The sequence below is a fragment of the Cetorhinus maximus genome, chromosome 10 (genome assembly GCF_964194155.1).
Source record: "Cetorhinus maximus chromosome 10, sCetMax3.hap1.1, whole genome shotgun sequence".
Classification (NCBI taxonomy): domain Eukaryota; kingdom Metazoa; phylum Chordata; class Chondrichthyes; order Lamniformes; family Cetorhinidae; genus Cetorhinus; species Cetorhinus maximus.
Window position 1 is genome coordinate 84,989,667 of NC_135888.1, and position 25,990 is coordinate 85,015,656.

The 25,990-nt window shown below is 37.6% G+C and overlaps 1 long non-coding RNA gene across 1 annotated transcript in view; it reads right to left on the reverse strand.

Moving 5' to 3' along the window:
• The window catches only part of LOC144685815 (uncharacterized), a 41,940-nt gene that overhangs the window by 14,813 nt on the left and 1,137 nt on the right, over nucleotides 1-25,990 (reverse strand). The window lies entirely within an intron of this gene.

Below are 25,990 nucleotides of genomic sequence, written 5' to 3' on the forward strand. Positions count from 1 at the left end.
ACTATCATACCTTTTAACAGCAGAGTATGATTGTTACCAACTTTTTAAAAATCCTAAACCATTTCCTCTTCAAAATTATAAATTATCTAATTTATTACCACAACTTCTCTAAGTTAAATATCCTAGTCTATGCTGAACAATTTTAACCTTTTACCTTATCTCCGTTTTAATAGCCTTTACTTATTCTAAGATGGCTGAATTGGCAAACAACATTCTTGATACTTGAGGTCCTTTTTACCTTGAATTTGTATAATTTCCTGCTTCGGTTCTATGGAAAACATCTTACAGGTATAAAATAGTTGTCTATCTTACAAAATCCTCTTGCTTAAATAAAACAGAATTTAACCAGTGTGCTATTCTGAAGGTGTAGCTTTTACACAGGGTCAGACATTAAATTTATGTCCACTTGAAAGTATCAGCAAATGAAGCAAAAAAGCAGAATGAGGACATGATATATGTAGTGTTTTTATAAACAACTGTCAGAATGTTGTGGCAAATCAGACCTTTATATCTCTCAGTGTCTTGTAAATGAATAACTTGATTATTCATTGCTGTGCTTTCCACATGCTATTACTGCGCCACTAAATGCTGATGCTTGCTATATAAACATATGACAAAAGACAACCATTATTATAAGCTGTTTCATGAAGCTAGTGTGCTGGTATGAGACAAAGTTATGCTGTTTTATTGTATTGTTTTATCTGTAATAGTATTGTAGTCATTTATTTTATTAATTCACCCAATCAACGGGATACCATTCAGTTGCTTTGCTGTTATGGTTTGAAAAATGATCTGGAACATCTGATTAAAATATTTAACACTTTTTTTTTTGCATTTAAAGATACCCCAGCTGTATTTTATCCAGAGAACACAATAGGGGTTGATTTTAACTTCAAATGAAAGGCGGGTGCATAACAGGCAGGCTATAAAACAGGCAGCTAGTCCACTGTAGTGAGGATAGTTAATGTTTTCCATATAGATTCATACACTTCAGTGATCATATGAAAAAAGGTTGGAGTTATGGTGCAGTTGTAAGACTATCATGGAATTGTTAGTTCATACTTAAAGGTTTGTGCCAGGGAAAAGAATGAATGGTTTCCTTGATTAAATAGTTGTCATATTATGTTAGTTTAATGTTTCATTAAAATATACATAAAAATAATATGACTGTGATTTTACTACATTGCTTCATGAGACACACTGATTCCTTTATTAAATACTTATATAATGATTATTAGCATTTTGTGACTAAATAATAATGTGTACATCAAGGAAATGGCCTGATTTAATGTACTTGGTATTCAATTGGCTGAATGCACTACTTCTTCATGTCACTTCACAAAAATGTCATAAACTATCATATTTTCCCACTATTAAAATATGTCATGATCTATTTGTGCTTAAACAATGGTAACTATTACTATAATCTCAGAATCTCAAACCTGTCACTAAGGTCATGGTTTACTGGGCAGCAGTGATCTCCACACTCCTACATGCTTCAAAGACTTGGACAACCTACAGCAGGAACCTCAAAACACTGGAGAAGTGCCACCAGCAGTGCCTTCATAAGATCCTCCAATATTCTTGCCGGTGACAAAAAAAATGGTCCAATAGCAGCGTCCTCTGCCAAGCCAACCTGGCCAGCATCGGGATGCTAATCACTCAAAAACAGCTCCGCTGGGTGGGACATGTAGTTCATATGCCTGACACCAGACTGCCAAAGCAGCTGCTCTACTCAGAGCTTAGTCACAGCAGGAAACTCCCAGGAGGAGAGTGGAAACACTTTAGCAATGTCGTCAAAACATTCCTGAAGAGGTCAAACATTCCCGGTGACTCATTGGAAACCCTGGCTTGTGACCAACTAAAATGGTGAAGGCTCATCTGGGAAGGCACCAAACATACCGAAAGACTTTATTAGGAATGTGCAGAAGCATTGGAAGGAGGACACAAACCACCCAAGAACCCATCTACTCAGCCCTTCAAGCACCTGCCACACATAATGGCTGAGTCTGGAGGTCACGCATTGGACTTATCAGCCATCTCAGAACTCATCAAACTGGAATGAAATCAAGTCATTGTCGATCCTGAGGGACTGCCTAAGAAGAAGATTACTAGAACACATAATTTGAGAGCTGCACCAAAGGACATTTCTTTTTCCTAATAAATAAGCCTAAAACAATTCATATTCAAAAGTAATAGCATATGAGGGTCTTATTGTAAATGGCTAATGCATACATAGGTACATAGAAAGATTCAGATCAAAGATTTAAAAGAAAGTTTTTGCTTGTTTCTTCAAATTCTAAAAGCAATGTAATTTGGTTATAATACAATGATCATACATGAAAAGCAAAGAAAAGCAGGCTGCAGATTCTATTTATGTTGAACTTTTAGGAGACATATACTGTCTTTATTGAGGACATTTGTTGAGGCTTGTGATCCTGAGGATTTATACAGCCCGTGCAGTGAGAGGAAACAGCAGCTGTCATTGAAGCCCAATCTTTGTCATATACAAAACCAGACATAGTAAATTTCAGCACCAAGAAAGGAAATGCTTTACTCTTCGACTGCCCAGGAGTTCATGTTATTCTTAATTCCAGTCTCCCATTCCAGACCCCTTTGCTGCTTTCCCACAGTTCACATATGTATTCTGCTTGTGAAATGGGGGCTGGGATATGTCATGCCTTTGTTGTGGTAATAATAGTATGTGAATAGACTCTACAGAAATAATTGGAATTATTTTTAAAAAACTAAATAAATCTATTTCTATTAAATGAATAATTTTCTCTAGAAAAGATTTGACTACTTATTGGAAAGCATGACAAAAATGTAAAATAATTTGATACTTTTTATTACAAAATTTAAAGTAGCTCACAATTATTTGAGAGCTACTAAACGGAAAAGTTGAAAATTTATAAGCACAAAAACATGTAATATGCAATTAAAATATTTAAGCTCATGAGCAGACACTGCATTTTGGTGGATTTACTTTGATTTATTGTTAAGATAAGAAAAACAACACACATAGCTCATTACTCTGTTCTTGAATCTATTCAACTTCTGGTATCACTGAAAAAAATGAATCTTTATTCTGTTTATCGTTCAATGTCATCATTAATCTACAAAATATATTATAAGTATTTGTATTTTTTTAAATTAATTTTGGCACTAGAAGTTAATGACAAAAAGGTGCACTTTCTTCTGAAAGATCTTAGTTAAAAATGAAATACTTTAAGTATAAATGTTCTGATTTTCAGATCGCTGTATTATTATTCTGCCAGTACTTGGAAGAATTGATCAGTGATAGCAGATTTCATGTATTTGTGCAAGGACTGGCTGTTGTTTGAAGGTACATCTTTAAGTCTGATAAACTATCTGTGTTACATAATTGTTTGCCAGTTACTGTGAAGTCTCCTTCTAATTAAATACAATCATCTCTGATAATTAGGAATGACATTCCCTGTTTCTCAGAGGAAACTATTCAAGGTTTTGGGCATGGTCACTGCAAACGATTGGGCACACCTAAATGGTCTTTATACGTAAACTATAGCCAAACTGGATATAGATTCATTGTAAACTTAATGTCTTCATGAGCATTGCTAATTGCTTCAGTTACTCTCACTATTGTATAATCTTGGAGTCACTGCTAAATATAAATGGTGACATGTCATAATTTACCAAAGCTCTTGCAGCAACCACAGTTGAGTGATACTCAAGTTTGTTCTTTTTTTAATTAATACTCACCACAAGCCTAGTACATAAGGGTGTCCATTCAGTGCTGAGTGAAATAAAGCATTAATTGAATGGATATGAATGATACTTTAACACATGACCACTAAAGTGGAAGGGTTTTCAAGCCAACCACACCAAATAAAATCATACTTTTCTAATCATTTCAATTTAAAAAATGAGAGTGTTTACTATCCATGTTGAATGTTAATTATATTAGCAAGATAGATTAACCTTTTATAACATCAGATTATTTGTTGGGGCAGCTGAATTATGCTTTGAAGATATGTAGATCCTTACTTCACAAACAACCAACAGTCCTAGCATCTACAATATACAATAACTTCATATGACTATATAATAATATGAAAATAAGTGGAAATAATTTTTGGATGGGGGGACCACAGTTAGAGAAGGCATCTTCATACTTCTGGGATTGAAATCACCAAAACTTTATATGACTTCATCATTGCCCAATTAGCATAGAGAATGACATGTTTTATGTGAAGTATTAAATCTTTTGGATCATGAGAGTCATAAACTACAACACTGTTTTACTTTAAGTCACTTTTTAACGTGTTACTCTGCTATGCCAGTATCAATTATCTCTGGAGCTTTTAATCCCAAAAGAGACAGCACAAAAATGTTGAGATGGTGAATGGTCAAAGTTCATTTTTGTTGCAAACAATTTCAAATCTTAATTAACAATTGAGATAAAACATTTCTTAAAGCTCTACGTACCTTCTTTCATAAGGCCAGTTGCACAACCAGCCGCACAGATGGAAGATAATCCCACCACCCCCCCATTTATTTTCTTCCTTATTAACTCAACATCAATAAAGCTATGGGTCATGGGATCTTCAGCCTATCTGTAATTCCTAATGGGTGTAATTGTGATCCATCATAATTGTTGGCATATTTACCCCTACTGAGAATAAAAGTATTTCAGACCACTATTCTCAAGTGAGGCAAAGAGCATACCTGAATGTTTGCAATGATGGCGAGGGTCTTCAGCTTATCCAAAATGGTGCTGAATGCCTGATTCCAGAAGTCCTATCCCAAACTCAGCACCCGCCATTTTTGCCAGGGTGGGGGGAAGGGGGATGGTTTGCACTTCACACATCCATGGTCTATGGAGGCAGCTGCACGTTAGAGTGCAGCTGCCTTCTGTCAGATCCAATTTTTGCCAGTGGGGTGCCTAAAACACAACTTATGCACTTTAGACCAATTAGGAGAAAGTCCAAGTTCTGTGGAGAGGTATCTTTTTGTACAAGTAGGCTATCCTTTGGGAGAAATAAGGTGCCCTTTGGGAGAGGTCAAGTGCTTTTTGGCATTGTTAAAATTAGACATGAATGTGTGCAAAAAGTGAATAAACTCATTAGAACTGAAAAGCTATCAAGTGAGCTGTCAAGCTGTCAAGGGAAACTATCAAAGCTCACTGGAACTGTCAAGCTGCCAAGACATTTAAGTCTCCTGGCCTTTAAACTTTAAAAAAAGCAATCTACATCTTAATAAAAAAAATCAGTGCTTGCTGTTTCACTCTGTCTGTTGATATAAGCCTCAGGGCTATCATTATAGCATTTACACTGCATGACTGATTTCATGACCTATCATTATCACAGTTGGGAGCCTGTCAGTTCACAGTCTGATTGATATCTCCAAGTGGTTATAATGTCTTTGAAGTGGAACTATGAATACAAATACTTGTTGTTATAAGGGATTCAGTGGTTGAAGGAATTTAGGGCAGAATATTATGCTCAGCGTGCAGGCATGTGCCCGACACAACCGAATGTAAAATAATGCGCGATGACATATCGGGCGAGCGTCCCGACATCATCGCGCAGTCTCACGATATTTCATTCGGTGGGCAAGCGCTGGAGTTGGCTGCACGCCCACTGACAATTAAAATGCCTATTAAGGCCATTAAGAAACTAATTTAATTCAAATTTACGCTGCCTGTCCAACCTAATGGTTGGCGGGCAGGCGAAAAGTTCAAGCGGCCTTTACATTTTTTTAGGAAACCTCATCCACGGGCAGGATGAGGTTTCCTAAAGCAAACAAACATCAAATAAAAATTTTGTTTTTGAATTAAAAACATGTCCTAGCTCAGAGTCACATAAGGGGACATGTTTTATGGCAATTTTACTTCCCTTATTTATTTTTTTAACAGCTCCATGCCTCAGGGAGATTGAAGCGCTCCTTCGCGTGCATGCGCGAAGTTCATGGTAGGCCCGCTTGCCCTCTCCCCTCCACCTGCACAGGCAGCGCTAAGTGCTGCCACTCGTTTTACACGCTGGGTGGGCCTTAATTGGCCCCTAACGTGAAATCGCGGTGCAGAGCCAATCGCGGGTGGCGGTCAGCTTCCCAGCTGGCCCGCCCCGCCCCCACCCAGCACCCCCGCCAAGGACAAAATCCTGCCCTTAAATTTAATGAATGGGTTTTTCATCAATAGACACAGAACTTTATTTCATTCACTCTCAGTAGCGGTACTGAGGTCTGCCCATGGTTGATACTTGGTGAGTTGGTATGGAGGATGTAAAAGCACTGGTGGTGGGTGGGGGCATGGGTTACCATGAATTTGCACTAAGTTGGCAAAGAGGCTATAAAGGGTCCTGGGGGGTGGCTGGAGGGGCATAGGTTGGCATGGAGGGTATTAGATGCCATGGGGATGGGTGGAGGGTTCATGAGTTGGCACGGGTTGGAATGGATGGCGCACAGCGGCAATGTGGGGGGGTGAGGGGATGTGAGGGCTAGAGGGCTGTTTTTTGTTTTAATATTTTTTCTTGCAGCCGGGACAATGTGCCGGATCACTGAGCCTGGCCTTTCGCCCAGCCTGCCTCCAGAACCGGTCGCCCCTTTGCTGTCTCCAACTGTTTCTGAGGATGGCGGGCATGACTCATGTTAACATCCCACTCCACCCCACTCCGCCCACCCCTGCAATGAAAATTAGACTTTCTGGGGCACTTTCTCCTGAGACAGGTTTGTGGAGCCGGGAATTTTCTCAACTCTGCGTTCCCGACTCAGGAGCTAAAATTCAGGCTCATATGTGTGCTCTTCCATATCTGAGGTTCTTAAGTAGAGAAAGACCACTGCCTCAAGGATTCATTCAGGGATTGGGATCGGCTCTCTGCCCGCCGGAGATTGGCTCGGGTCCACCCGCCCGACAGGCAGAAAATTCTGCCCCATGTATCTCCAACCAACAACCACATTTTCAGCCTGCTACTAAACGTATGAGAACCGACGAGTCCTCAGTTAATCCTGAATACAATTATACCCAATTGACATACAATTAACATAGGAGGCCAATTCTCTGAATTACAACATGGTTAATGAGCTATAGTAATATATTTCTATAACTGCATCACTAATTTACTGTCGTAATTTATTAGATTATTATTTCTTATAGCAGGATTTGGTATTATTGTGATTAAACTCTGCAACTGGATTTAGGAGATGAGCCTGGAGGAGCAGGGACCTTGCTTCGCGTAGGGAGAGATCACTGGTCCACTGCAAATGGAAATGCAGTGGTAAATGATAAATGCTTGGTTTTATCTTTGCTCATGGTAAATCAGCAGTCAGTGTTAAGTGCCCTTATTGGATCATGTGGCAGTCCACTTATTTATTTTCTCCAGAGTGACAAGCTTCAGTTCTTTCCATCCTCTCTCTTGGATCTACCAAAGTTTATATGAGACATGTTAATTAAGGCTGGAGAAAAGTGAAAGGCTCATAACTCACTTGCTACAAACATACGAACATACGAAATAGAAGCAGAATTAGGCCATTTGGCCCCTCGAGCCTGCACCGCCATTCAATAAGATTATGGCTGTTTGTGTTTTGATTCCATGGCCAGGATTTTACTTATGGCGGGTGGGCTGGGCAGGAGTGGAGCCGATCGCCGCCCACGATTAGCTGCGCACCGCCATTTTATGCAGGCGGGCCAATTAAGGCCCACTCAGCATAACACGTGGCCGGTACAACGCTACCTGTATGGACGGGTGGGGAGGTGGAAGAGTCGGGGCCTGCGCTGTCTGGTGCATGCACACGAAAGAGTGCAGAAATCTTCTTGAAGCACAGTGCTGCCTCGGGGAGACTGAATAGATTATAAAACATTTTAATAAATGAAGTAAAAATGTATTTAAACATGCTCCCTCATGTGACAGTGTCACATGAGTTGGGACATGTTTGTGAAGTTGGGGAAATTTTATTTATTTATTTAATAAAAGGTTCAAGAAGCCACATCCTGCCCGTGGATGAGGTTTCCTGAAAAACGCGAAGGTCGCTTGGGATCTTTGCCTGCCCGCCAACCTTACGGGCAGCGTTCTAGAGTATTTTAATGAACCCCTTAATGGCTTTAATAGGCCCTTAACATTTTGGTGGGTGCGCAGCCGATTTCAGCGAAATATCGCGATGACGTCGGGGCACACGCCCGACGTCATCACGCATCATTTTATGCGTCGGCTTGTCGGGCCAGCCCCCGCACGCCGACCGGAAGATTCAGCCCCATATTCCCATCTGCCCCAAACCTTAGATTCTTGTTAGGCAAGGGAATCAATCTACCTCCGCCTTAAAAATATTCAATGACTCGCCTCCAACGTCTTCTGAGGCAGAGAGTCCGAAAGTTGCACAACTCTCTAAGAGAAAATAATTTCTCCTCATCTCTATCCTAAAAGAACAACTCCTAATTTTAAAACAGTGCCCCCTAGTTCTGGACTCACCCACAAAAGGAAATATCCTTTCCACGTACACTTTGTCAAGACCTTTCAGGACCTTACATAATTCAATCAAGTCACCCCTCACTCTTCTAAACTCCAGTGTAAACAAGCCCACTCTGTCCAACTTTTCCTCATAAGAATAACCCACTCATTCCAGGTATCAATCTAGTGAACCTCCTCTGAACCACATGCAATTAATTTACATCCTTCCTTAAAGAAGGAAAGCAAAACTGCGCACAGTATTTGAGATGTAGTCTCAGCAATGCCCTATATAACTGAAGCATAATATCCTTACTTTCATGTTAAATTTTCCTTGTAATAAAGGATAGCCATCACATGTGATTTCTAACTTTGTTGGATAATTAAGGGAAAACCAACAGCTCACCATCATGGAGGAAGTGTTTATTCTTTTCTGTTTGTGGCTTGTCATCCTCAGATGAAATTTAAGCACCTCTTTAAATAAGTTCTCAAATACCAACAGCTAAGCAAAATCTAATGCTTGTTGGATAGTGATATTTTCATAATTACAAAATAATAATTCAGAAGGAAATCAAGTCAGTGTTTGCAGTCACAAATGCCGTTAATCTGACTCACTCTGCATCCATGTAACATCCATGTGTAACAAAGCTGAGGCCCTTGCTTGTAACATTTCAGCTACACAGGAAAGTTAATCTTTGGCCATTGGTTTGACTGGTGACCAGATCAAAATGACAATCAGTGAGGGATATAAATGAGTCAGGGGAAGTGTAGGGCTGGAAATGAGATCCTGGCAGAAGGAGGGAATTAGCTTAAAACAGAAGCACTGGAACTGAACGTTTAAGTTTTACCTCAAACAGAGTGCATCTTAAGACTTTGAGACTTTGCTAGCACTCTAGTATTCATATTGTGCAAATTTCAAATAGCCTTTTGTTGGTATGGTAGCTTAAAAAATCTTCATGAAATATGTGGGTGTGCCTACACCACATGGACTGCAGCGATTCAAGAGGGCAGCTCACCACCACCTTCTCAAGGGCAACTAGGGATGAACAATAAATACTGGCCCAGCCAGCGAAGACCACATCCCGTGAATGAATTAAAAAAAAGTTATATCCCCAGATTTGAGGTGCATATACCTTTGAATATAATGACAAAAATGTTGAGTTCTATGCAGTCTAATCTCATTGTTCCAAACTGATGAATAGAGTACAACAATACGGTTCTTACCCAGAGGTCATTTTATCAGCAATTAAGCTTCTCTGACTATAATACACTTTCAGACAGGACTAAGGGAAAATTTTCTGATAATAAGCATGTAATAACAGTTTGGAACAACGCTTGGCTTAATTGTGACTTTCCCACCTCTAAGTCAGAAAGTAAGGGGTTAAAACCCCACTCCAGATGGCCCTGAGTGAAGGTTAGAATATCGACTCTAAATACTGGGTTGATATCTATGTTCAGATGGAGTAACCACTAACACAGTGGGAATATTCCCATCTTGGTGTACAGGACCCATTCCAGACAGAACTGGCAAGTGGAGACTGGAGCGCTGGCTCTGAATGCTGGATTGTTGTCCGGGGTGAGCATATGCTGCCTATGGGTGCAGGTGACCACCCCTTTGTAAAGGGCAGCTCAGGCTCTTTAGCTTTGGCTGTGGTTTACATGGGAGAAGGTACTCTAAAGGTAGTAGCTATTAGGAAAGCAGCATGGAAAACCACATCAACCACTCTTCCCTACTAAGTGGCTCAAGAATCTCATGTCTAAGGTTTGAGTTAGCATCTGCCCTAGGGCAGAACTCAAAGCACAGTCAAAATAACAGATTGTTGCAAGGATATTCAACTGCACAATGTCCTAATATAAACATTTGTAATCATTGAAAATATTAATAACATTTAGTCAACAGTGAATTTTAAGGTGCGTAGTGGGTATAATCCTCACTTACAGATCTGAGAAATATCATTTTCCAAACATTTGATCTGAGATTTCCCAGTTTCCTGAAGCATTTTATATGATTGATTTATGCAAACTGATTTAAAATATTACAATCTGGCATCAATTACATCAAGAAGAAGAACTAACAACCAGTAAAGTTTTTTTCTTCCCGAGACATCCATTTTGATTTAAAAGCAGAGATACTTTTTTTTTATGTTTGTTCCTAATAGTGGACTGTACTAATTTAACACTGGATGGTTTTCGATGTGAGTTTCAATCTTCTGTTTAGTTTGTTGGTCTGTTAGTGAAACTTTCTGTATTATTTCGCACACCAAATACTAATTATTTTGTGGTATAGAAGAAGCATAAATATTTGGCTTGACAACCTTAGATGGACATTTTTATAAATTGTCCCGATCTAATAGATTAAAGGTTAAATAAGTCACAAAAACAGTTGACAATTATGACAATTACAGTATTTACTAATTGACAACTAGCACATTTTCCTGAATATTTTCAGCATCCGCTATACAACCTAGGGTTGGAACTTTCATTTTATAAAAGATATTGCCCACAAAGTGGGGAAATCGACTGGCTTAATTAAGTTTACAAGCAGGGCCTAATAGTTCAATGAGGTATGTCACAAAATCAAATAACTATTTAGAGTTGTAATGCATTTTGAGAATAATCTGAAGTTGGAGAAAAAAGTTGAACCATTAAGTAGCAAATAGATGTATCACAAACCCATATTCTAAAGAAGACACCGGGTTGTTGTATATAATAACTATTCAAAAATGTTTCGGAATGTGTTTATATAATTTATACTGTGCTCCATGAAGGCAAAATTTTCCTTCTGTCCAGTGTCCTCTTAGTAACTAGCCAGAGACTAAATACTCTTTATGCAACTACAAATTTGATTCAGAGATACTCATTTAATTTTTCAGCATCCTATGCTACACACCAAAGTTATTAGCAGTATAGCTGAGTGCCCTGAATCTTAAATTCCCTGTGTAGCTTGAAGAATGTGTTTTCTATCATATAACATCGGCAAAATGTTTTATTTTGAAATTAATTCCAGTACTCAATGCTATAAAGTCAAATTTTAAGCCAAATAATTTATGTTCAAAGACCTTCATTTATTTTTTTTAAAATGTGTTACTTATTGAATTAATTTACCAGTTTCCCAATTGTAGTCAATCTGCCAACTTGAAATGTACAAGCTGGAAATTTATGCTGAAATTTCTTCAGTTAAACTGCAATTATTTGTATAGTCTACAGTTAATACACAGTATAATCCAAATACACTATATTAAGTTTTGATCCTTGATAAACAAATTCCTTTTCATTTATATATTGTTTCCAAGCCCCAGTTTCTCTTCCTTAAATAGTAATTACATCGGTAACTTTTCTTCTAACATACAATCTACTTGTAAATAACATTTTTGGCAAACAAGACTGTGGAGCATGTTTATATATTCCTAAATAGGTAGCAAATTAATATTTAATTCTCTTTCATGTTCATTAGATCAGGATTGAAAGCATTTACTGTTCTAGTCTATTTAGGCGGGTAAAGAGTGCAAATTATTCTGCAACAAAATGGATAAGTTATACAAAATACAATAAAAAGGTCTGGTTCTGATATCAAGGCTGAATATTGATGATCTCATAAGTCTAATGTTAACTAAAAATACCATTACTTTTTCCATTCTCCGAAAGAAAATCAATTCCATATATGGTAAAAGCCAGCTTCCAGTAACTGTGATTCAGAGTGCCTTAATCATGTTATTGGAAACATGCCAAAAGATCTGAAGAATTTGTGGTTTTTACTGGGATAAATTAGAATACCACGACTTGTAAAGGGTATAACATGTTAAACTTAAAAAGCTCAGTCTGACTTTGAAAAGTTTCTCTGCAAGGGGTCAAAATGATACCTTTGCTTTGGGCATTTTTTCCTTTAAGCTGTAACTGTTTCCTGAGAGGTGGTAGGACTGGATTCATTCAAAAACTGCTCTGCATCCAGGCAATTTGGCCAAAATGCATTTAGCACTTGGAACTGCAAAAAGAGCAATAAAAAAAGAAACTGAACTTCTTTGCCCATTCCAAGACTGCAGTAGCAATGTCCATGGATCTAATTCAGGAACAATTGGAATGTTTGTTTCGGAAGACTTACATTGCAACTTTTTTTTTCTATTTGATTAAATGGAAATTAGTAACCATCAGAAGAATTTGTGATACTGTGTGTTTCATGAGAACACAGTTTTGTTAGGGAACAAGAAACCAATGGGATAAATCTTGACCTCGAGCATATTGTGTAAAACAGCTGATAATGTATCAGCACAATTTACATTACTCCTGATTTTTAAAAGTCAGGAACGATGTAAACCAGGCTGCTGACTTGCTAAAACGTGATTAACACAATCACTTAAAATTGATCTATCTCACTAAGCCAAATATAACCTATCAGTAATAACGATTCTTTAATAATAACACATAACTAATGGAACTTTAAACTGACCTAAATGTTGAAAAGTGTTAATAAAACTGTGATGTGTGGAAAACTAATATAAAATTGCCAAGGTTAAAAATACCTCTTTACCAATCAGTCACTGGACATGCTGTTTGGCTGAGGTTGAATGGTTCTCAGTGAAACAAAGAAGTCAATAAACATAGCAATTTGTCTCAGAAAAAGTCATCAAAGCTCCAATAACTGGGGGACCTTATGGAAGGTACAGCAGGAATTGCACAATTTAAAAAAAAGGAAGGCAACTAGCTGAATAAAAAATACTGTACTGATATAGAGAGATGATATCAAGGATTTAGTAAGTTATTCAAAGTTAAAGTATCAATGATATGCAAATTGCATCACGCATACTGTGATAGCAGCTAAGTAGGGATTTTCATTTGTCAAATCATTCCATTTCAATTCTCACTGTTCTGTTGTTTAATGGCCAGCAGGCAGCAGCTGCTGTACCCTATATCCAATAATGAATGAATTAACTATGATGAAAGAATAGCTGACTTATTTGGGAAGGAAAGTCTAGACAACATTGGAATAGTGGTGATTAGAGGAGTGCGTAGAACTACTGGCATGCAACATATTAATCATTCTATGCTTTAGAAGTTATACGTATGGGGTATGGAAGCATAGTGTTACTGGACCAGTAATCCAGAGATTTGGACTAATGATCCAGTGACATGAATTCAAATCCCACTACAGCAGCTGGGGAATTTAACTTCAGTTAATTAAAAGTAAATCTGGAAGAAAAAGCTAGTATCAATAATGGTGACCATGAAACTGCAGAATTGTTGCAAAAAACAATCCGGTTCATTACTGTCCTTTAGGAAAGAAAATCTGCTGTCCTTACATAGTATTGTCTTTATGTGACTCCAGAGCTACAGCAACGTGGTTGACTCTTAACTACCCTCTGAACTGGCCTAACAAGCACTCAGTTGTGAAGGGATAGGCAATAAACACTGGCCTTACCGGTGACACCTGCAGCCTATGAATGAATTTTTAAAAAATCATAATTGCAAATTAAGAACAAGCGCTAGCTATGACAAGGACACATCCATTTGGGTATTGTAAAATTTACTCTTAACATTTGATCTCTCTTTACAAAGCAAATATAATCCAGTGGTCTATAAAGCACATCTGAAGACCATTAACCATCATCAGCTCGTTCATATATTAGTGCTGTTATACATACTATGGAAGAGAAAGATAATGAGGTTGAAGAGGAAGCATAATGTGACGTACAAATCACTATTGCCAATGGGTGAGCAGTGGTGAAAAATGATGGAGGCTGTGTGATACAGGGCAGAATTCGAGCATGCTGATGACCAATCCTGAGCTATACAGGGACATCTGTGGGCCTGGTTTCACAAGGAGACTAACACTGCATAACATGGAGGCGAGAAGTTCTTACATGAAGAATTGGATGGTGTTAGGATTCCAAGAGTTAAAAATAGTGTGCATTTTGAGGAGATGTGGAGTATCACAGAAGTAGCTGGTTGGCACTTATGTCAATGTCATCATGTAAACGTCCAGCCATCATCTAGAGCACGTTAGCAAAGTGACTGGTAATGATATAGGTCAAGTAGGATTAGACATAGAAACAGATAATGGCTCTTCTAATCCCATACGCCCTACCACTTGGCCAGGAAATCATGTAAGATGTATTCCATCAGTTAGGTGAGCACTTAGTCATAGTACATGCTCTCACAAGCAATATTAAGATCAAGCAATACATAAGGGAAAATCTACCAGGACAATATATCAAATGCATGCTAAATAATTATAAAAAGCTTAATTCAATTAATTCACTTTTAATATATCTTTCTGTTATTCTTTAATTGTAAAGGAAATGAAATGTCAGATGTCTAGAGTACAAAGTGCCTGATTCTGCAGTGTTCCTTGCAGAAGTTTGAAAGGTATCTGTGGTATATAGGTTGATGGTATTGATGATCTTCATAGCCACTGATAGAGTTTGATAGATGGTTGGGTGTCAATTCCGGTTGCATTGTCCACATAGAGCCTCCTTGGCAAGCCTGTGGCCCTGCATGCATTCTTCCCCAATCTTGACCACTCTGTTGCAATATTTTCTGTAATGAGTTGTGCAGCCTTTCTCTTCTCTATCTTCTTGGCTGCTCTATCTCCTCTTCCTCTTTCTTCACAGTGATATAACTGGAAATAGCAAATATATCCATGTTCTTGGATAAAAACTGCAGTCACTGCCATGCTGTTATTTAAAAATATTCCCTATCTTAACCAGGTGGAAGATTTCATAGTTTATTTTTTATTTTTCTTATTCTTGTTGTAGTGGCTTGTGTTTTCTACTCACTGTTATTCAGGAAACATTCAGGAAATATGACAATTGAGCAGAAGCTTTAAAGAAACCTTGTAGGAAACCCATTGGGATTTGTTAATTGGAATGTGCTGGGCTTCCATTTGGACAAGTGATCTACATGGCAAAGTATATTCAGAAATAACAAAACTAACGTAAAGGTGAATAAGACCACAAAGAACTGAGGGAACAGATAAGGAGTCCCTGAAAATGCCTCTGGTTACTTCCCAGCTAATGCCCCAAAAGCCATGTTAAGTCGATTTCAATATGTATATATAACCCATGAAGGATGAAATCAGGAAATGATTTTCACAGAAAAAGATTATATAAAAAAATAGGAAAAAATGAAAATGACAATTAATAAGAAATACTGATTGTTTGTTTAGGAAGATATTATTGAAAGGTTTTTGCTTAACAACAGAAAGAGGTGATACTATCCCAGAATTTGAACTAAGATTTGCAATGCAGCCAATAGTTTCTGTGTCTTAGATTTAACATTAACATATTTTTCTAGCCACAGATTCACTCTATGGCCAATTATAAGGGGAAATAAAATGAAAAAGTGCCACAAACCAGATGGTTTTAATCTTTCTAAGCTAAATTGCTTTGATGAACTTGAAGGTCAACTATCTGGAATGTAGCTGTTCATTTTCGGCTAAGTTGGAAAACAGAACAGTACGTTTTTCCACTGAACATGGTTTAAGATCATGCAATTATTTCTGTCATCTGAAAAGATGTTTAACTTAGATTTGAAAAATTATGTTTAGAAAGACTATATCTGCTGTATTACAAAATCACAGGCATACACTAAGCATTGTTATTCACAATTATAACCAATAGACAGCAATGTTAGTTTGCATGTGTGGGAAGTGTTCCATGTTTTTCATAAAAACAAAGCTTCCCAGAACAAAATTCTAAAGTGACATAATGCCTCCATCGATCAATATGTTGCCAGAAGAAATTCAAAATAACAGCGTGTCTTACAGTTCCATCAGGGATCTGTTTTTTTAAAGAAAGGATCTGGCAAATGCTGTTATAAATTGCTAATATGCTCCACACTAGTTGATTGTTGCTAAGGTCCAATGATTGTAATCTTGAATAGTGTATCAGTTTCAGTCTAGTAATTTCAGCTATGAACAGTTACTTGAACTCAAAAGTCTGATCTGTAACATAAGACAGGATCTACATAAAGTAATTGGATTTGCAGCTGGAAAATAGTTCACCAGTGATAAAAGTGACAAATGTAGGTCGGCATTCCTTTGCAGTACATTTACTGGTATAAGAAATTGGTGCTTCTTCACTGAGCTATTCAAAGTAATTGAACAGTGCATTTCATCTACTTCATACAATATAAAATATATTTGTAAAACAATTTGTAAAGTTATTGCTTCTTTGAGGAAATCATAGATGTCAATAAAAAGAATAGCGAATGTTAAATATATGGATTTCAGAAAGCATTTGATAAGGTTCCATATATCAAATTTGCTGCAAAAGTTAAAGCACGTAGGATTAAAGAGAATGTAGCTCCATGAATAGAGATAGCTTGAGACAGAAACCAAGAGTAAGTGGATTTTTTTGGATGTAGACTTTTAGTCTGATGTAGGTCATGTTGTGACTGGCACTTATCTTCTTTTCCATTTATATAAATGATTTGTATATAGGCACAAGAGAAATGATATTGAAGTTTGCATGAAGATGCTTAATTAAGGAGTACGACAAACTGTAAAATTGAAAGCATTGAATTTATATAGCACCTTTCACAACCACAGGTTGTTCCAAAGAACTTCACAGGCAATTAAGTACTTCTGAAGTGTATTCACTGTCACAATGTAGAAAGCACAGCTGCCAGTTTGTACAAAAAATCTCCCATAAAGGGCAAAATGATAATGACCAGATTATCAATAAATATTGGCCAGGACATCAGAGATAGTTTCCCTGCTCTTCTTTGACATAGTGCTATGGGATCTTTTACATTCAGTTCCGAGGACAGATGGAACCTTTGTTTAACATCTCATCCAAAAGATAACACCTTTAACAGCTAACTGGACTGTTAACCTTGATTTTTGTGCTCACGACCTGGGACAGATTTTACGCTGGCGGAATTTTACAGTCCCAAAAGTCAATGGACTTTTGAATAGTTTGTTGCATTTATGGCCCTGCCCCTGCTGAGATGGGGCCATAAAATTCCACCCCTAGGGTGGGACTTGAGCCCACAACCATCTAACTCAGAGGCAAAATTGCTACCAACTGAGATATGGCAGACTGTGAAGAAGAAGGTAGGAGATTGCAAACAGACATAGGCAGGTTAGCAGGATGGACAAATAGGTGGCAACTGCAGTTCAATGCAGACAATTGTGAAGCAGCACAGTGAAAGGAAGTGTATCCCAAATAAGAGGATTTTTAACAGAGTGGAGAGATCTAGGGGTGCAGACACATAGGCCAGAACTTTAAGCTCGGTGGGGGGGGTGGGTGGGCGTGCGCCCGACTGAGCATGAAATGACACGTGATAGCATCGGCGGAGAATGCTGATGTCAATGCACAGTCACGTGATAGTTCAGTTGGTGGGTCGGCGCTGGAGCTGGCTGCACGCCCGCCAACAATTATAAGGCCTATTAAGGCCATTAAGTAATCAATTGTCATTAATTTGTCACTGCCCGTTCAACCTAATGGTTGGCGGGCATGCGAAAAGGTCAAGCGGCCTTTGCATTTTTTTGGAAACCTCATCCATGAGCAGGATAAAGTTTCAAAAAGCAAATACAAATAATATAAAAACTTTATTTTTTAATTAAAAACATGTCCCAGCTCATGTGACAGAGTCACATGAGGGGGCATGCTTTATTACATTTTTCTGTTGTTTATTGATTTTTTCAATATCTTCTTCATCTCGGAGCTGCCTCAGGGAGATTATTCAACACTCTCTTGCGCACAAGCGCAAAGTTCGCACTAGGCCTGCTTGCCCTCCTCCCACCGCCTGCACAGGCAGTGCTCAGCGCTACCGCAGTGCATTGTCAATTGCAGGTGGCAGTCAGCTTCTTGCCTGCCCCCTCCGATCCCGCACACCAAGGGCAAAATTCTGTCCATAGGTTTGTATGTAGAGTCACTAAACAGAAACACATGGACATAATGCAGAATTTGTACATTTGGAGTGTTATATATAATACTAGGCTCCCCATCATTAGAGACATGGAAAGATTATAGAATAAAATGACTGGAATGATAGTAGGAATAAAATGATATTGTTTGATGAAAAACTAGCACAGCAGACTTTTTTCATTTTGAATAGAGTAGGTTAATGGGGACCTATTAGAGGTCTTCAAAATTGTGAAAGTTTTTGAGAAAGTAAATAGTGAAAGATTGTTTCTATTGGCGGAAGCATCAAAAATAAGACAGCTTAATAATAGTTCTCATTTTAAGAAAATGAAAGGGAAAGTTAGACTTTTTCATTCAAAATGCTATTGGAAAATTGAATGTCTTACCACCAATGTTTTTTGAAGCAAGAACATAATATAATTCAGAAGGTAACTGGATAAGCGCTTGAAAAGGAAATATATATGTATGTAACAGGGCAGGGAAATATGAGAACAGTGGATGGTTCCAGCTGAAGAGCTTGCTCAGGAACAATGATCTGTTTGGGTTCCTGTTCTGCACGTTCCAATTTTCCACGGAATGTGTCTAACATGCACAACAGGTATTTTACGATTTTTTACATGCATTTACATGCATCTCCATCAGAGCAAAAAGATAATTAACTTCACATATGTTACTTGAATAGATAAAGAGACAGAGAGTTGGAACATTCTGTTCAAAGCATTTTGTTAAGTGTGTTTTATCGTGCACAGTTTTTGCCCAACAAAAATCAGTTATAAGAATTATTCCATACAATAAGACCTGAAAGAAAATAAGCTGCCTTCTAATAATGTATAGAAATTTAAAATATATAAAATGACAACACTCTTTAATTGCTTAAGTTTACAAATGAATGTATGTCTGACATTTTTGTCTTACAAAAATAAATCAATGATATCATACACAACTTAACAAAACAGAACAGATTAATTTTCATAGTCAACTAACCACAAATAGCTGTAATTACACTCTGAGGGTGAATCAACAAACCATGTCTGAGACAGACTGCCTGAAAAGTCACTTTAACCATTTAGTGCACATATCTGGAGCAGTTTTAAAACAACCTAATCACTGTTAGAGCCTTTTCTCCAAGTGCATCCCAAAAGATTCTGAAGGGTTGGATTTAATGGAGCTTGTTGCAGCAGGAAACATGGCGCACTTGATTGCGGGAGTGGCCCGCCTCAGTCTCTCGGTGACAGAAAAACCTCCCCGATTAAGTTAGAGGACGGGTGGGGCTGACGCCGGATTCCCAGCTGCTGGGGGTATGATGGCAATTTAGCTCATTAATGAGCCTTGACACCCATTATCCCTGTTCCCTCCTCAATTTGGCGGTGGTTCAGGAATTAAATGGGGGCCGCATGGCTTTTCTGTGTTCTCAAAAGACGGTCCAGTGAACACCGTTGGGTTTGCCAGCAGCCTCCCGGGATGTGGGGGGCGGCGGGTTGGGGTCGGTGGGGGGAGCCGCCTTGCTAGCAGATACTCTGTGCCCAATCGATTGGCTGGCAACTCTCGGTGGCCACCGTGGGGATCCTAACCACAAGGAAGGTTCAACAGTTGCCACTTAAGTGCATAAAAGACACTTGATTCTGTTACCCCCACCCCTTCAGAGCTGACAGCAATTCACAGCTGGTCCTTTGACTGATGGGTGAGACCCCCATTGTTCTGACAAAATCCTAAAGAGTTTCTTGTAGATTTGATATTTAATAGAGATGATTTAAATTTCATCCATATAATGTAAATGAAGTAGTAGGTTGTACTGCAGCTGGTGTCTTTTGGAGAGTGTCTATGGGTTGAAGGTCAGAGTACCTGCCTGTTTTAAGGCAGGCAGTCACTTATAATATTAGGGTCCAATGATATACATCGGCCAGGGTTGTAATTTTGAGGCACAATCAGGTGGGGCAGACATTTGTATGCTCCACCCATTTGTGCCAATGGTTAAACAGTCCTGCAAAAGCCTGCTGGCGACTGCACACAAAACAGCCAGGTGCTGTTAGCCCACCTTAAAACACACCCCATCCCAGGGTCATGTCCACCCACAAGCTCTGATTGTCAGCCAGCTCAGCATGGGAGCTGGCCAATTCTCTGTTCTCCCAGAACATGTTAAAGAGTCTCAAAATGGCTGGAGCTGTAAAGCAGGACAAACAGGCAAGCAGAAAGCACATTCCATTTGCCGCCTGCCCATTCTCTGCTTCTAGTTAAAATCAGCTTTAATGAGTGAAATTCTTGACCATTAAAAATATCATGACACTGGAAATATCAGTCTGAATTGAAACTAGGACTGCTAAAAATCAGTCTAAACACAAATTGCTGAAAACATTGTGGGCCAGTCAAGCGCAGACAACTAAAGCTTTCAGGTATACTCCTTAACGTGATGAAGGGCAGCATCTGAAATATTAATTTGTCTGTCCTCTAAACATGCTGACTGAGCTATTAAGTGTTTCCAACATTTAGAGATTTTTGCTTTTTGTTTGAATTGTTCAATGGAATCAACAGAAATGCTTTATACTGATGGAATTGTGCTACACACTGGCTATAGGAAGAAAAGAGTTGTTAATGTTTGTGTGCACAAGCATCTGCATGTTGGTTACATTTTCATGGTAACCAGGAGTCAACAAGACAGATAGCATTTTACTAACATGATAAGATTAAAAGTTAAGTTTCAAAAGTGAGTTTCATACCACTTGCTCAAGTGTAATCTGAAAGATTTTTCTTCTGATTTACAATGCACAATTTCCATTGAGGAGAAGCTGAAAGTGCTATGCTTCAATATGTATTATATAACTGGCCTATATTCATTTCTCATCTCAAATTCCCAGTGGAACCGATCCTAAATGTTAAAGTAGACTGGAGGGGAAGCTAAAAGATTTACTTTTTAATTGGTTTACAAATGCAAGCTATAGACATGCTTTATACAATTTTTTAACAAAGAATACTCAGTACTGTTATGAAGATTTTCCTAAACCAATATACACTAAGTGCTGATTGCTGCTCCTTTAAAACAAAAGCATTAAGACCAAGGGATGTGATTTCCCTTCAGGAAGCCCCATGCTACAGAACATGTTGTAACATTTTATGTGAAGGAATTTTACTACAGTTTAAGGTTAATTGTTCCTTTGCATGCAACTTTGCGGTAAAGAACAAAAAGGAAGTCTGCATGGAGAGAACTTAATAGAGTACAGAGTTCCTGACTGGTACTGCATTTTCAAATTAGGTGGAATAAAATTGTGCTTGGACAATGTCAATAGGTTAAGGTTGGACAATAACAGAGTAAAGGTTACAGCTGATATTGTAGTGATTTATGTTGTGAAATAATTATAGACCAGATGTATATACCCTTACATGAAAATATTCATCTTAATATTAACCATGAAATATTATCAAGTATTCAACAACCTGAAATGTAGATCTCTAGCTACAGACTTTCTTTCAGTTTTTACATCAACATGGAGCCTTTTGTGTCAAAAGCTGTTGTTTTTTTTAAATCACTGATGTTAAGAATCTAATTATAGGAGAGATTTAATTATTCACAGCAATAACCTTGTTCTTTAGTGTTATGGAGGGTGTGCAACTTCAGGGTACTTGTGGCATTTGATGTTTTTATAGAGGTTAAACTAAGAGATTAGGATATAATTTGGACAGTTCCTTGTACAGATCACATATTAGATTTATCCAGATGTTGTATGTTGGACGATAGTAATTTGGGAAAAGAATTAAAATATCAAAAAGCTAAGAAAATAAACCAATAACTGAAATAAATAGATGACCCTAATAACTTAGTCTTTAATAAAGACCAGTGTGAAAATGAATTAAGATGAATAAGGTTTATTTTAATACCAATATATTTTAAAATATTTAAACAAAAATTGCGAAAGAGAACATACTTTAAAACCATTAATAATAGGAATGTGTTCTGTTCTTTGCTACATTTGATATGTTGAATCAATACAAGATGGATTTCATCAATAAAAATTTAGTTGATTATTATTCGCTTTAAATTCAATATTAAAATTCGTTGAAGAGGACAAAAATTGTTGCTGATTATGATGAAAAGAGTTCAGGCTTGTTGCTTATACTTGGTGCTAGTAAAGGATAATTCTTAATCACCAAATCCCTTTGTTTGGATTGTCCAGAATTACGATGGAAGCGTCTTTCTGTATTTGCTCTACAGGCACTTTAATCTAGTCTTTTCAGTAAGATTGGTTGATGCTGGTTCTCCTGTATTCATTAGTAACAATTCATATTCTCGGATAAGGCCAACTGAAGATTGTCAGAACTCAATGCAAATTGACAAGACTTTCAATCTGCAGTGAAGTCTGATAGAGTCACTCACACATCATTATTTGACTGACTAGAGCCCACAGATGACCTCACTATTGTGTTCTTTCCTTTGTTAGCTCCCATAGCTACCTGTCCATTGTCATCCCTACCTTCTTGCCCCTTCCCCATTCATTCCCACTGCCACCAAAGCCCAGAATGGAAAAATGTAATTTTTTTGGTATGTGTAATTAATTCTTGTTAAAACAAAAAAGTCCCAAGTACACATTTAATCTAATTTAGCCAATTAACTTCAAAATGAATGAAGATACTAAAAAAGAAATTTGGATAATGTTGGTTATTAAACATTCCACATGTTAAATTTCCAATTAAAGCTGTTTGTCAAACCATAAAATGTTATTGACTTTAGGGATGAGAATACTGATAATTATCTATGCAAAATAAACCATTTTCCTACCAACGCATTACTTAAAAGCGTTATTTTGCTGGCTTTCTCCATTGTTATCTTTGATATTGATAAGATCAAGGAAAAATAAATTTTTGGTTGAAATGGATGCAGAAAATGGCAACAACTTGGATTAGTAATTATTAATTACAATTGACTGAGAAACACAAATAAATCTGTATTCAAACACATTATCAAACATACAGATTCAAATAAAAGCAAAACTGCTGCTTAAATCTGGGCATTGCCTTTTAAGGAATAACTTGTCATCTGATCTGCTGTATTCATCTAGACAGGAATCAGCTTAAATCTGGAGGAGGCCACTTCAGTCTCCCAGCACATTTCCTGCTTTCACAACACAGTATTCTCTGGAATTTAGCTCATTTTCCACTAAAGTTACAAGTTGAGGATGAAAATAAGTCTGCAGCTTTCTAAAGCTATATTAAATACGTCTATTTCCTTTACAGACATATATATATTGTTTGGAGGATAAAATAAAAATCTAAAGCATGTAGTGCTGCATTTGAAATCTTTCACAAACACCATCTGGCTCTAAGGGCTGAATAAAATGTTTCCTGATGGAAAAGCATCAGGAGGTAAAGATCAGGGGCCCCATTGTTTAATCTCCTTTGACTGCTGCTTACAAAATTGTAATTTTTTGCCGATGCAGATTAGCAATTTAATAAAATATTTTGGCATTGGTGCTACACACATACACAGGATGGAAGTGTGCGCCCTCCTGAAGTTTCACAAATATTATTTTATATATCTTCAGCTGTTATAACATGACAAAATAGCTTATTAATGGTGTCTGTGGCATTTCCATCCCATCACCACTATCAAAAATGGTGCCTTTGAGACTGTGGTGTGGTAAAAGCTGTTTTAATTTGCTTATTTAAAATGTGCTGGTGCAGAACTATATGAACAACAAACTGCACAAAATGGGGATTTTCACTGAGCTAAAGCCAACACTATATCCACCTCTAAAATGTTAATATTGGTTTAGTAAAGCTGTTGAAAATAATCAATGCAAAAGTCAGTACTTATAATGAATTATATTATATAGAAGTTAAATAAGTTCAACACAATGAAAAGCACACACTTTATTTTGAAACCTCCATAATTTGGATTTAATTTTTTAAATTGAATTTAGCTTTCCCAATAATTCTGCGATCTATCCGGTGAGTAGCAGAGCCAGGCAGATCAGGCCAAATCCCATTTTCATCACCTCTCTGTAATGAGTTACTGTACTGTAGAAGCACTAGGATTGGCCTCATGTGCCCTGAGTTGGGGAAGGTGATGGGGAGTGCCTGCCGCCAAGGAAATGTTCTTTAACAAGGAGCTGAATCCTTTGGGAGAGGAGGAAAGGTGAAACAGTTGGCATGAAAAAGAAAAATTGAAATTAATTAGGATTGATTCAACCAAAAAGTGTCTATCAGGATTTGCAAATAGATATTATTACAATGGCCTTTAGGGGCATGTGAGTAAAGTAAATGCATTGACATCAAACTCAAATCCATTGCACCTTGCAGTCATTTAATAATATTATTGGTGGAAGTTTATTTTACTTAGCAATTAAAGCAGATACAGTTCATTGGTCCCTTTCATGAGTTACAAAGAAACAATTTGAAATCATTATTGACGTCAAATTTTTAGTAACACCTACATCTGGCAACAAGTTCACCAGTTGGAATGAAATTGGAAAGTGAAAGATTTTACAATATAACATACAAAGAATAGCCTTTTTTCTTTCTTTCTCCACTATTCTTAAAGTGTCAGTCTCCCTGTTACCTTGTGCCTCTTAGATGAATAGGCAAGTGAACAAGGTGTGGATATGTGCATCAATGGTTTTCTGTTCTGAACAGCAAGATGAGTAGTTCCAATTTGTTCTTCTTACAAAATCAAATGTTCTCCTGTTGTGATAAGTTCCACTGAATATTCCATTTGTAAATGAATGAAACTAGTCACAGGTGTAAGACTAAAGCCAGATGAGTTTGATGTAAGTGCCTTTGCTTCTGGCTAGGGAGAGTAGAACTAGGGGTCACAGTCTCAGAATAAGGGACCAAGTATTTAGGACTGAGTGAGAAATTTTTTTCACTGAAAGAGTTGTGGATCTTTGGAATTCTCCACCTTAGAGAGCTGCGGATGCTAAGTCATTGAGTATATTCAAGTCAGAGACCAATAGATGTTTGGATACTAAGGGGATTAAAGGATGTGGGAATAGTGCAGTAAGGTGGCATTTAGGTAGAAGGTCAGCCATGATCGCATTGAATGGCGGAGCAGGCTCAAAGGGCCGAATGACCTACACCTGCTCCTTTTTCCTATGCTCTGAAGTTCAATGATGCTTGGCTATCCTTCTTTACCTTTTGGAGCTTGTTTTGCATCCCACTGCACTGATTTATTTATGGAAACATTTTCATGCTGAAATTGGAATATTTTTATTATTGTCATTCTGTAGCAGCACTGAGAACTACTAAATCAGCTATGCCATAAACCTAAAGAACCACATTAACAATGCAGTCTTAATTGCGAGTCTAAGAACTTAACCTCCACAACGTTGATAATGTTTCCATTATCCAATTGTCCTATCATAGCACCTTTGAAACAAGAATGAGAAAACAGAGGCAGCAGAAGAATGCATGACTTAATTACTAAAATGATTAGGGAACAAGTACTTACTTTATTATGAAGAGTTTTACTACTTAATTTGAGTGATAAATTTGACTTAAATGCACAATGGTGTACTGGTGAGACCTCTTCAGACTAAAACTAATTTGTGGTCCAGTGCACAATCTCAGTTCTCTTCAGTATGGAACCACACATTATGTATATGCTAGAATCTAGTCCTCTTTGACCCAGTGATTTGCAGAGATTTAATTAACATTAAGGATCCACAAGTACAAATGCATGTACCAATTTAGCCATTTAGTGTAATTGGAGGAGATATTTAAAAA